The 13,010-nt window shown below is 38.9% G+C and overlaps 1 pseudogene; it reads left to right on the forward strand.

Annotated features, from left to right (window-relative positions):
* Positions 1-6,533: 6,533 nt before the first annotated feature.
* On the forward strand, positions 6,534-8,267 carry LOC149110274 (uncharacterized; annotated as a pseudogene).
* The last annotated feature ends 4,743 nt before the right edge of the window (positions 8,268-13,010 follow it).

A 13,010-nucleotide genomic window follows, 5' to 3' on the forward strand; every position in this document is an offset into this window, starting at 1 on the left:
CAAACAGCAAACAAATAACATTCCAGCTAGAATAAATATGTGACGCTAGTCTCTCAGGGTAGCTGTAATGATAAACTGAAGTAATGGTCGAAACATTTTGAAACAAACAGCAAAAAAAAAAAATAATAAAAATATATAAATAAATAAATAAATAAAAATGGACCCAGAGAAAAATAGATAAATAAAACAAGTACACAGGTCAAAAGGTATCAAAACTACTGTTTACACTTATGAAATGTAATAGTGAAATGGAAAATAGATAAAATAGAATCGAAAACTTTAGAAAGCTTTGAATTTACATAGTATGTTAATTGCTGCACGCGCAGTTTCCCGCTTCCTTGGAATGTCGTTTTCCGTAAAAAATAAACAATCTTCAATCTAAGCAAGAGCCATAACCGGGGACAGAGACCGTAAGTCTCGGGATCTGCGCGCACCTAATGATATGGGGCACTTTTGCTATTTTTAGAACAAATTGCGCCACCCTGACTCGGACATACATCCGCGCGGATCCACGCACATGTCATGGGTTCTCGCGTGGATGTTGTCTAAAGAATAAAGTTTATGTAAGAAATCTCTCTACTCTGGTATCGAGGTAATTTGTGAATTTCTCAAACAGTGCTTAATCATAACCAAAACCTGTTTTTGATAGTTTCTTATTATTTCTGCTCGTTTGGCAAGTTTTGGAAGGAACTTCTGACGCGTACAAGTAGCTCCAGGGCGTGCACTTTAAAGTCCGAGTCTGTGTTTTCAATTGTAGCTAATTGGCAACAAATCTTGACAAAGATTTCTTTCGTTATCTTTTGTGCTGCGATTCTGCAACAATTTTCACTAACGCCAAAAGGCTACTATCACGTGTGTTTCTTCAACGTAGTGAAATTTTACACAGCTGCGAAAATAAAATAGACAAGGAGTTTTGATAACTCAGCCAACAAAATCGAAATCGTTATTCGAGTTGATTAAAGAAAGCGTCATCGTAACTTTGCTGATTATTCCTGCTGTATTCACATATTTTCAGCTAAGCAGTTTAATATGTTCTCAAACATTTATCAACCTTGAACATATTTAAAAACTAGAGATATTATTGCGGAAGTCCAATTTGTCATGTTTACTGACTGCAAAAAACACGGATCGGCGGGCGCTCTTATTCATCGACAACAGACAATTTATTGAATTTTTACACAAACAAAGCCTAGCCGTGTCTACAGACGTAAACTTATTGGGCCTTGATGAAATATCAAGTGTTACTTACAATTCAGGCGAAATGCAAACTTGCAATTGTTTACTACTTTTCGGTGGCGATAGACTCTGGCGAAATCCCCCAAGCGTGTGGCAAGAGGAGGGAAACTTTGAAGTCCTAAAACGCTGCAATATCCAAATTTTTCCAACTAGTTTTTTTGCTGTGTTACGGAAAAGCTGTTAATCTTCAGCATATGTGAAATTTATAGTGGAGTAATGTGGAACTCTTGTAAAAGAAGCAGCGGAACACAACTTGGTCTGAATGATATAAAACGGGACATACCTAAATTCGACACTGCCTTACTTCAGTCGAATTGGAGCAGCTTACGACGAAAATATTTGAGCAAAATTCCAACACACATAAACGTATTGAGTTGTGGGCCAAAAGCATAAAACATGTCTGGAATTTCGGATGCCATTGCCCCCGCGCTACAACCGCAAAAATCCTCGCAGCGTGTACGCGCGCTTTCCGCACACGATGGCGCAATTTGTTCTAAAAATAGAAAAATTGTCCCATATCATAGGGACAGCCCCAATACTAGAAATGGCGCGTGCTTACGGCCTCCGTCCCCGATTATGGCTCCTGATCTAAGCTCATTTTAGCAACTCAGTGTAAAAGTTTTACATCGATTCGACATAAGGAAGATTAGTACAAAGTTATTGCATTGGAAAACGTTATTATCAGAAGTTAGAAACTAGTCTCACTTAGTGCAGGAACCGTGATTTTACAAGAAGTATTTACAAGCAGTATTCCTGAGGAAAGGTTTCAAGACATAATTATCATTAAGGTTTAATTTTTGCTTTGGAACTTTTGAACAAACCTTTTGAATTTTAATCATATTCGTCTATCCTTTTTATCTCTTATATGGAGTTCTTAAAAATGAAACAAATTTTAGAACCTGCAAAGGGTGAAGGTTAACTGAGAGCGTCTCTTTCCATGTTCATCAAATTATAAATGCGGTATAGTAATAAAACATATATGCAGTATGTGGTGATAAATCATCTAGAAATGTTAAGTTTCGTGCAATAACTTGTCAGGTAAAACTGATATCGTGCTTTTAAAAAGGACCTCCATCTTGGATTTCAAAATTTGCAAATATGTCAAAAAGTTTGAAAATACTAAAAAATATGACGATTCAATTTTTTTTCTTAATTAAGACTTTGTAAAAACCATAAAAATGTCTAAAACATGGATTTGAGCTTAGAAAAGTACACCAAAATTCATAAAACACCTTTGAGTGTGCTTGTTTGCCACAGGAGCGTCAAGAAAAGCAGTGAACTAATTGACACAACAAAACGTTCCCTGATTGTTTTAACAAGGAGTTACCAAGTTTAGTTATTTATATTGATCTGCGTCAGTTTCCAATGTTTTCACTTTATCAAGATACTGGAAAGAGCATTGACCTAAATACTGTTTCGAGACGCATTGGCAATTAATAATTAAAGTGAGATAAGAAAGTACTTAAACACGATACATTTGAACATGGTTAATAGAGGGAAATGATTATGAATCATGGCAAATTTCTTTGTTGTATGTTTTTGTTGGCTGTTTGGGGCGGGGGAGGGAGGTTGACCCTGCACAAAATCTGGAAAAATACAAAAAGTTGTTATGTGTGCTCATACAGCTAACCAATAGAAACATTGCGATTACGTAATTCATGCACAGTCTAGGAGCATAAAACAAAAAGATGTACAGGGTCAAAGACCTTCCAACATAACTCTTAGCCTGTTTGTTTGCTTTTTTGATGTTTGCTGGGATCCTTAACCATTCCCTCTGTTAACTATGATTTGAACAAATGCAACTGTCTTAAGGATATGCTTGAAATTGTATCGATGACCTATAAGAAACTGGAACCGAGAATCAAACACGTAACCGTGAGGAAATTTAGTCGTGGACATGTTAACAGGTCGTTAATAATTTGCAGCGGGAAATCATTTCACATCATTGCTGCTAAAGGTTGTATTTTTACCTCGCATTTGTAAGTCTATTTCTTAGCTGGTCGGTAATAGCAGATCGAGTTTTGATGTTGTTTCCGAAGCAATATTTGTTTTTCAACTCCTTGGCAGGCAAGTGTACTATGGTTTCTGATAGTTAAATAAGCCACGCTTTGGTAAGCAGTGAAAACACAAGGTCAATTTGCAAGGACCGACGTAACCTAATAAAAAAAGAAATACCGGATCCTGTCCCTGTAAAGGATGTAATTCGACTTAGTGATGTCGGACTACTGACAAAAACGCTAGGCTGATAAAAAGGTTTGAGAACGACATAATCAGTTCATATATTTCGAAAAGCTTAAAAAAACGTCCAGTACCTTGAAAAGACTGGAGAGGCTTTGTTTTTGATTTTTCGGTTTTACGTTCTTTTATCAATAATATCAATACTTTTGAAGCATGAATCAGTGGTACCCTATTAAAAGTTAAAGGGACACAGTCTGCTGGAGTACATGCTCATTAGATACCATCTGATTTCATAGTTAATTTGCATATCACAGAGACACAATCCATACTGTTTTTAACCAAATATGATACAAAACATAGGATGAGCAAAAGCCCACTCAAAAACAGGTTTTTCAGTAAACGATCGAAAATCAAGCAAAACACTGCGAAGATTGAAGCGGATTTCTAGATGTACTCGACGAGTATCTTTGATTTCAGGTTGAGGTGAACTTTTTCAAAGTGAGAAAACTAGTGTCCAGGTCAGCGCGGTCCCAAAGCCGACTGTGTCCCTTTAAGGATACCAAAAACATAAAAGCTATCTTTGACAAGAGGTGCTGTTTTCTGTAAGCGATAATCCAACCAAGTATTAACACAGCGGAGCAGGGCTTAAGTTTTGTATCACTCGACTTCAGTTTGCAGAGAAATATTGAGCCACGGCCCATCCAAGGATGCGAATAAGACAAGTGGAAATGAATATGTCAGTTTCTTTCTTAAGATTTGTACAGTTCAGAAAACCTAAAAAAAGACATTAAATGCAAGTCATTTCTTCCCTACTGGTTCAGATCGAGGCAAAGCGTGTTGTTGATCATAAGTAAGGAAACAAGGTCGTGTCAACATGCCAGCAGAAGTAAATAGTTGCTGCAAAGTTAAAGTTTTAACTTTGAAAATGAAATTTACAATTTTAACTTTGAAATTTCCCGGTCCAAAAATGTTTTCTAACAAAAGAATTCACAAAGTCAATCAGTCTTCATAATGATTTCATGAAAACGTTTTATTGTGATCACTCTTGATCATTATGTAAGAATTAATAACCAACAGATATTGTGCTTGACAACGGTACAGTAATCTCTTTATCATTAGTACAAATCTACCGGATTATACTAATGCAATACTGCATTTTGATTGGCTAAGGTATATCTTGTACGATCATCCATTACTATTCAGTGGTTGAAGATAGTCTGCAAAATAGGGACATTTTTTCTCGTCTCGCCGAAGTTTCGGAAGAGGATTTAGAAATATTGAATGGATAATCAAATTCTCCAGAAGCCTCAGTGAAACAAGGCCATTTGCTGTCACAGCACTCGAAATTTTAGAAAAAAAACTGATAATCGCTCGGACAAAGCTGAAAGATGGACTCAAAAGACAGTTCATTCTGCGCTCGATAACACTATGGTGACGTTTTAAAGTGTAGAGATTTAATTGGCAATCATTTAGTAAGAGTTCTATATTTAAACGACTAGTTTATTTTGCTTAGTATTTGTTTATTTTTTTCTGAAGCCAAAAGCTAACGTTACCTTGTGAACATTTCATTATGTATGTAAGCACCGTAAGTTTTATTTGGAAAGAAAATATAGAACGAGTAGGAGGGTATCGCAGCAGCACCCTCACTCCCACAGTTCAGCCCATAATAATACATGTTGATTCTGCGTGACACATTCTGATGAACTGTTAATATTTGATTCGATCAACAGGTAGCCTGAGGAGTAGTAAAGAAAGTGAACAATGATACACCACAGCGAGCAACTGGCTAAAAGACAAATGCAGAAACACTTTCAAATAAATTTTCTTTGAACTTGGAAATAAACTTTAAGAAAAGCACCTGTACTCCGTTTATCGTAAATCTGTCGTTCCTCATAGTAAGTTACGATGGAATAGTTGATTAATAAATGAAGCGGACGTGAATATATATAATATCAAGTCTGCATGAGGGAAGAATAAAAAGATAGAGATTTTCGCAAATAACGAAAGTAAACTTAGCTGATGTAAGGAAGGTGCAAAGAGCAAATTAAAGACTAGAATCCAATAAGCTCTTACACCTTCCTGTGATAAAATATTATTTAGAAAATAGCTGTAGAAAAAAATATGCCGCAGAACCAGAAAGGTGAGTGCGGTTAAACCTGGGTCGTTGTCCTTTACTTTGCATTTAAATTCAGTTTAATCCAATGAACATTGCTCATTCCCAAAGCAGAGGGAGATACCCCTACACGAGCCATTGTGCACAGTAGTTTATCTTCGGCCAAAAATCCCCCACCATCTTACAGGGGAAGATTGTTCGAAGAGTCTTAATTCCTGTCCCCCAAAACCCCCACTCCCCTGAATGAAACAATCGCGAAGGAGGATTAAATTTCGTCCATAATCCTTTACTTTCCTGGAGAGAATATTTAGAGAGGAAGTTTCACTCTCATCCATAATCCTCCACTCGCCCTTTAAAGTTCAAAAAGGGGTTGTAATATGAGGTAGACTTCCTCCCAAAGTACTTTTCTCTGAGAGGGTTAAAGGTTAAGAAGTAGCGGTAAGACTAAACTACACTGCGTCGACACTATGGGCATAAATAAGCAGTCTAGTCTTTCAGCCGTTTCCTAGACCTTGACCATCTTAAAGAAAATTACTTTGGGAGGAAGTTTTACTGAAAATGTAACCACTTTTGACTTTAAAAGGAAAGATTAAGAGATTATGGTTAAGACATATACTTCCCTCCAAATCTCCTTCCTAAAAAAGTAAAGGATTATAAAAGAAATTTATTCCTCACGCGTGATTGTTTCATTCAGTGGAGTGGAGGTTTGAGGAACAGAAATAAATGCTCTTCTAACAATATTCCCCAGTAAGATTTGGGGGAATTTTGGACAAAAGATAAACCACTGTGCCCTAAACATCGTGTAGGGGTATCTCTCACTGACGATTTTCTTGAGGCATTGCGCTCCGCTTAAGGAATACAAAATGTATCTTGGATTCAACTAAATTTAAATGCAAAGTAATTCTCCTTCCAAGCAAAGTAAAGGAAAATAATAAAAGCATTTCCACCTTGTTTATTACGATTTCTGGAGTCATTACCTAAATTGAATATATGAATAAATTAACCATGGGAAAAAGAGTCATCTTGCTCCCTGCTACCTCCTCTGGGGAGGAGCAAGGAGGGAAAAAGAGTCATCTTGCTCCCTGCTACCTCCTCTGGGGAGGAGCAAGGAGGGAAAAAGAGTCATCTTGCTCCCTGCTACCTCCTCTGGGGAGGAGCAAGGAGGGAAAAAGAGTCATCTTGCTCCCTGCTACCTCCTCTGGGGAGGAGCAAGGAGGGAAAAAGAGTCATCTTGCTCCCTGCTACCTCCTCTGGGGAGGAGCAAGGAGGGAAAAAGAGTCATCTTGCTCCCTGCTACCTCCTCTGGGGAGGAGCAAGGAGGGAAAAAGAGTCATCTTGCTCCCTGCTACCTCCTCTGGGGAGGAGCAAGGAGGGAAAAAGAGTCATCTTGCTCCCTGCTACCTCCTCTGGGGAGGAGCAAGGAGGGAAAAAGAGTCATCTTGCTCCCTGCTACCTCCTCTGGGGAGGAGCAAGGAGGGAAAAAGAGTCATCTTGCTCCCTGCTACCTCCTCTGGGGAGGAGCAAGGAGGGAAAAAGAGTCATCTTGCTCCCTGCTACCTCCTCTGGGGAGGAGCAAGGAGGGAAAAAGAGTCATCTTGCTCCCTGCTACCTCCTCTGGGGAGGAGCAAGGAGGGAAAAAGAGTCATCTTGCTCCCTGCTACCTCCTCTGGGGAGGAGCAAGGAGGGAAAAAGAGTCATCTTGCTCCCTGCTACCTCCTCTGGGGAGGAGCAAGGAGGGAAAAAGAGTCATCTTGCTCCCTGCTACCTCCTCTGGGGAGGAGCAAGGAGGGAAAAAGAGTCATCTTGCTCCCTGCTACCTCCTCTGGGGAGGAGCAAGGAGGGAAAAAGAGTCATCTTGCTCCCTGCTACCTCCTCTGGGGAGGAGCAAGGAGGGAAAAAGAGTCATCTTGCTCCCTGCTACCTCCTCTGGGGAGGAGCAAGGAGGGAAAAAGAGTCATCTTGCTCCCTGCTACCTCCTCTGGGGAGGAGCAAGGAGGGAAAAAGAGTCATCTTGCTCCCTGCTACCTCCTCTGGGGAGGAGCAAGGAGGGAAAAAGAGTCATCTTGCTCCCTGCTACCTCCTCTGGGGAGGAGCAAGGAGGGAAAAAGAGTCATCTTGCTCCCTGCTACCTCCTCTGGGGAGGAGCAAGGAGGGAAAAAGAGTCATCTTGCTCCCTGCTACCTCCTCTGGGGAGGAGCAAGGAGGGAAAAAGAGTCATCTTGCTCCCTGCTACCTCCTCTGGGGAGGAGCAAGGAGGGAAAAAGAGTCATCTTGCTCCCTGCTACCTCCTCTGGGGAGGAGCAAGGAGGGAAAAAGAGTCATCTTGCTCCCTGCTACCTCCTCTGGGGAGGAGCAAGGAGGGAAAAAGAGTCATCTTGCTCCCTGCTACCTCCTCTGGGGAGGAGCAAGGAGGGAAAAAGAGTCATCTTGCTCCCTGCTACCTCCTCTGGGGAGGAGCAAGGAGGGAAAAAGAGTCATCTTGCTCCCTGCTACCTCCTCTGGGGAGGAGCAAGGAGGGAAAAAGAGTCATCTTGCTCCCTGCTACCTCCTCTGGGGAGGAGCAAGGAGGGAAAAAGAGTCATCTTGCTCCCTGCTACCTCCTCCCAACATGTTGTGCACGTTTGTCTACCCTGTTACGACATGTTTGGTGTTTTGGTTAAGTATTAGTCATCAGCACGTAATATGATTGAACATGTCTCAAGAGGGTGGGCAAGAGCGTGCAACATGTTACGCACAATAGTGTTATGATACGTTGGATTGACATGTTGCGTTCCTTGGGGGGGGGGGGGGGGGTTAGATCTTTATTTATTAACACACCGTTTAAGTTTTAAAGTAATGGACAAGGACACAAGATTTGGCCGGAAACTTAGTTTGCGGCTTGTTTATATATCTTGTTTTCGTTATTTAATGATCTAATGTTGTAGAAGGTTTCAAGAGCTCTTTTTGTGAGTCCTTTAATTAGCCCTTACACCTTCTTAACACCAGGAAAGGCTTTGCGAAATTTCACTTAAGTATTATACTTTGATTCACATTGTTTCAGAGAAGAAAATGCTGATGAAAGCTACCTTGCAAGTCTTGTTTATTGATGAAATAGCTTTCAAAAAGTCAGTAATGTTTAACTCTTTTCGAAGACTTGCTGACTTCCGTTTTTAACACTATTTTAAGGTGGTTGAATGTAATATTGATAAGTGCTGCAGTCCATTTTCTTAACGGATCCGTCTAATATCTGTGATCCTGTTGACAAGAATTATCATTATTGATCAGTCAGAAGGCAAGTGTAAGTGCTATCTAGACAATTGAAAATACGTGCACTGAGACGTTATATGCTAATTTGCCAACTGTACTGGTTTAACAAGAATGAGCGCAAAAATTTCAAATCTCTATGTCAAGTTTTTTCTTTCTTTAATTTCTTTTCATATACACAAGCTATTCGTATCGTTTGGGTTTGATAGGATGCCATCAATATCTGGGTGCTTCTTTATCACAAAATCCGTTAACCAGGATTCTATTATCATTCTATAGAAAGTCTAGTTAACAACGTGTTCTGCTAAAATGAATAAGAACTGTAGATCTACTTCAGCTACCTTAAAAACAGCTATGTATGTTGTATGTTGATTTCTAGTTCTTGAGAATTGAAAAGTTCATTCAGTTCTACCTTGCCGCTATTTTATACGTGACGAACACGTTGCTCTTCCCCTGTCAATTTTAAACCCTTTTTATCCGTAAGACAAAGCATTTGACTCGACTCATTTACTATTTTATAAAGTGCCATGAAATGATCTTTCGAGCTAAATCAAGCCATTCTTTAAGTGAGCCTCAAATTACTGTTTATTTGTGTAACTGAAGTGTGAAGAAACATATTTTAAACTCAAAATTGGTAGACGAAAAGCTCTATTTCGTTTTGGAGACTGATGGCAAAATCAGATTTGTAAACTATCTCGCTTGTCGGTTTTCCACTGTCGGAAATATTAAACAGAGTGCTTTTATTTTGTCACTGAACTTGTCGTGTATAGTAAGTCATTTTATACAGAGAACGGGTTTGTTGGGGAATTTGATGCCTTGCCGACACCTCTCTCAAGACCGTAGCTAGCTAGGGGTGGCCTTGCCAGAACACACAAAAATGCCTTAAAAGTGATTCGAGATTTCTCTGAAAATCTTGGTTTGACTGATATTTGGAGACTTTTCAACCCAGAAGCCAGGAGATATACTTGGCGCCAAAACCAACCAGTCATACATTGCCGACTCGATTTTTTTCTAGTAAATGAATCATCTTTATCTGATGTGACCCATGCAGATATTTTTCCTGGTTTCAAAACGGATCATTCGATGATTACTCTGAATCTAGCTTTACACTCGAACCCCAGAGGCAAAGGTTTTTGGAAGTTGAACACGTCCCTTTTATCCGAAATGAGATATGTCCAAGAAATTAAAACAACAATTGAAAGCACTGTGAAACAATACAAAGACGACACCTCAGTGAACCCAGCTCTGCTTTGGGAGATGATTAAATTAAAGGTGCGAGAAAAATCAATATCTTATGCTGCATACAAAAACGCGACAACAAGGAAACGCGAAGAAATGTTGGAACGCGAAATCGCCTTGTTAGAAAAACATTTAGACAATGCAAGCAATAGTAACCCCTCATATCATATTGTTGCTGAAAGAATTTTTACCTTAAAGAAAGAGCTAGAAAACATTTTTGAGTATCGAACCAAAGGCGCTATCATTAGGTCAAAGTCGCAATGGTACAACGAGGGCGAAAAGAACTCCGGATATTTTCTAAACCTCGAAAAAAGGCACTGTAAACAAGGAACAATTAGTCAATTAAAAATTAATGACACCGACTTTGTCACCACAGACAAAGATATCTTATCTGAATGTACGGCTTTTTATAAAAATCTTTATACGTCAAAAAGCCCCGACAGCATCCAGTCAACATTCCTCTCTGAAGTGAACTCCACTTCTTTGACCAATGAAGAACAAACTTTATGTGAAGGCCCCTTAACTCAAAAGGAATGTTTCGAAGCCCTGAAGAAGATGGAGTCTGACAAAACGCTAGGCACGGATGGACTTCCCGCCGAATTCTACAAAGTTTTTTGGAAAGACATTTCTTTTTTTTTAATCTCGGCCCTCAACTATGCTTTTGACTCTGGCTGCCTCTCAGTAACACAAAGACGAGGGGTTATAAAACTAATTCCAAAAAGAGATGCGGAACTATACTTCATCAAAAATTGGAGGCCTATTACCCTTTTGAACACTGATTACAAAATCGCAGCAAAATCTATTGCAAACCGAATTAAATTAGTACTTCCAAACCTTATCAATCACGATCAAACAGGATTTTTGAAGGGCAGATTTATAGGCGAAAATATCAGACTCATTGACTCTATTATCCAATATGCCACAGAAAAGAATATCCCGGGCGTGTTACTTTTTATTGACTTTGAAAAGGCATTTGATTCTCTCGAATGGTCCTTCATACATGGAACATTAAGATCCTACGGTTTTGGTGCTTCGCTAATTAACTGGGTGAAAACCCTGTATAGTCATACTGAAAGCTGTATTCTGAATAATGGATGGGCAAGTAATTTTTTTGAAATTCAAAGAGGTGTTAGGCAAGGCTGCCCGCTCTCACCTTATTTATTTATCCTATCGGCAGAGGTGCTGGCCACGGCAATTAGGAAAAATACTAATATAAAGGGAATCTCTGTAAATAATGTGGAAATTAAGTATAAATTAAGTAAGTCAGTATGCCGATGACACAACACTTATATTAGACGGGTCACGTGAATCTCTCCTTTCATCCCTTGCAATGCTTGACGATTTCAGCAAAGTCTCTGGCCTCAGACTCAATGATAAGAAAACGGAAGCTCTTTGGATTGGCGCAAGTATTGGAAGTGATAAAATTCTGTTATCAGGAAAAGAGCTTAAATGGCCAAAAGACAAAGTAAAATCCCTAGGTCTATGGATTTCAACAGATCCCGAACTATCTGCCTCTTTAAACTACAATGAGAAACTTGAAAAAGTGAAAGAAATCCTGAGATGCTGGAAATACCGCCGACTCACATTGTTAGGGAAAATCACTGTTATCAAATCACTAGTGGTCTCCCAATTGCTTTATCTACTCTCGCCTCTTCGCTCAAACTACAGGGTTTTAAAAGAAATAAATAATTTACTCTACACTTTTCTATGGAATGGTAAAGGCGACAAGATAAAACGGAAGGTAATGATCAATGATTTCGGTGGTGGTGGCCTAAAAATGATTGATATTAGTTCCTTCAATAAATCCCTCAAAACCACATGGATTAAAAAATATTTAGATAACAACAATAAGGGAAAATGGAAAATCTTTTTTGATATAACCCTAAAAAAATATGGCTGTCAAAACTTTTTTTCCTACAACCTCAACGTTAGAGACACCTTATCGACAATAACAACTTCGGATGCCTTTTTTAAAGAACTATTAGGAATCTGGGCGGAAGTTAACTTTGAACCTGAAATAACATCGAAAGATCACTTTCTAGATCAACAACTTTGGCATAACTCCCTAATAAAGATAGCCAACAAAACAGTTTTTTTTAAAAATTGGTTCACCAAGGGAATAACTCGGGTGAAACATCTTTTAGGACCGGACAACAACTTTCTCTCGTTAAATGATTTCCACTGTAAGTATGAAATAGACCCTCGTCCTCTCAGCTTCTACAGATTAATATCGGCTGTAAAGTCTCTTCGGACTGATTCTAATTTTCAAGATTTACAGAACACCGACCACGAATATGAGCCACTTACAACAAGAATTTTGCAGGTCAAAAATAATATATAAAAAACTGATTAGTAACAAGAGTTTAACCCCAGAGTCAAGTCAAAAGAAGTGGCTAGAGGATTGTGGCCTACCAATAAATGACAACATAAATTGGAATGCTGCCTATCTTTTAGCTAAAAAATGCACAAAGAGCACTAAGCTGATAGAGTTTCAGTTTAAATTCTTACATAGACGTGTACCAACCAATAAAGTTTTATTTAGAATAGGTCTACAGGGCGATGAAAAGTGCAGTTTTTGTCACACCTCCTCTGAGTCAGTAATTCATCTTTTTTGGTCATGCCGTCAAACATCTCACTTTTGGAATAAACTTACTGAATGGCTGAAAAACTTAAATTTACTTACTAGAGATTATGCTTTGACAAATATTACTGCTTTGGGTCTGAGGCCAGATATCTCTCAATTTGCGCTAAATTACTGCTTTCTCTTAGCACGATATCACATATGGCTCGCTAAAACAAAAAATGATCATCCAAATCTTACGCTTTTCATATGCCCACTAAAATTACAATATGAGATAGAAACAAAAAGTGGAGACACGAAGAAATGGAAACCTCTTACAGCATACATGAGGATTTAATTAATATTTTAGATTATATTTTCTGTAGGGTTATCTATCTCCTACCCATTAATCTATTTCTAATCTCCTGTCAGATGCATAAC

The sequence above is a fragment of the Orbicella faveolata genome, unplaced genomic scaffold, assembly GCF_042242905.1.
Source record: "Orbicella faveolata isolate gen_17 unplaced genomic scaffold, um_ofav_v1 contig_24, whole genome shotgun sequence".
Classification (NCBI taxonomy): Eukaryota; Metazoa; Cnidaria; class Anthozoa; order Scleractinia; family Merulinidae; genus Orbicella; species Orbicella faveolata.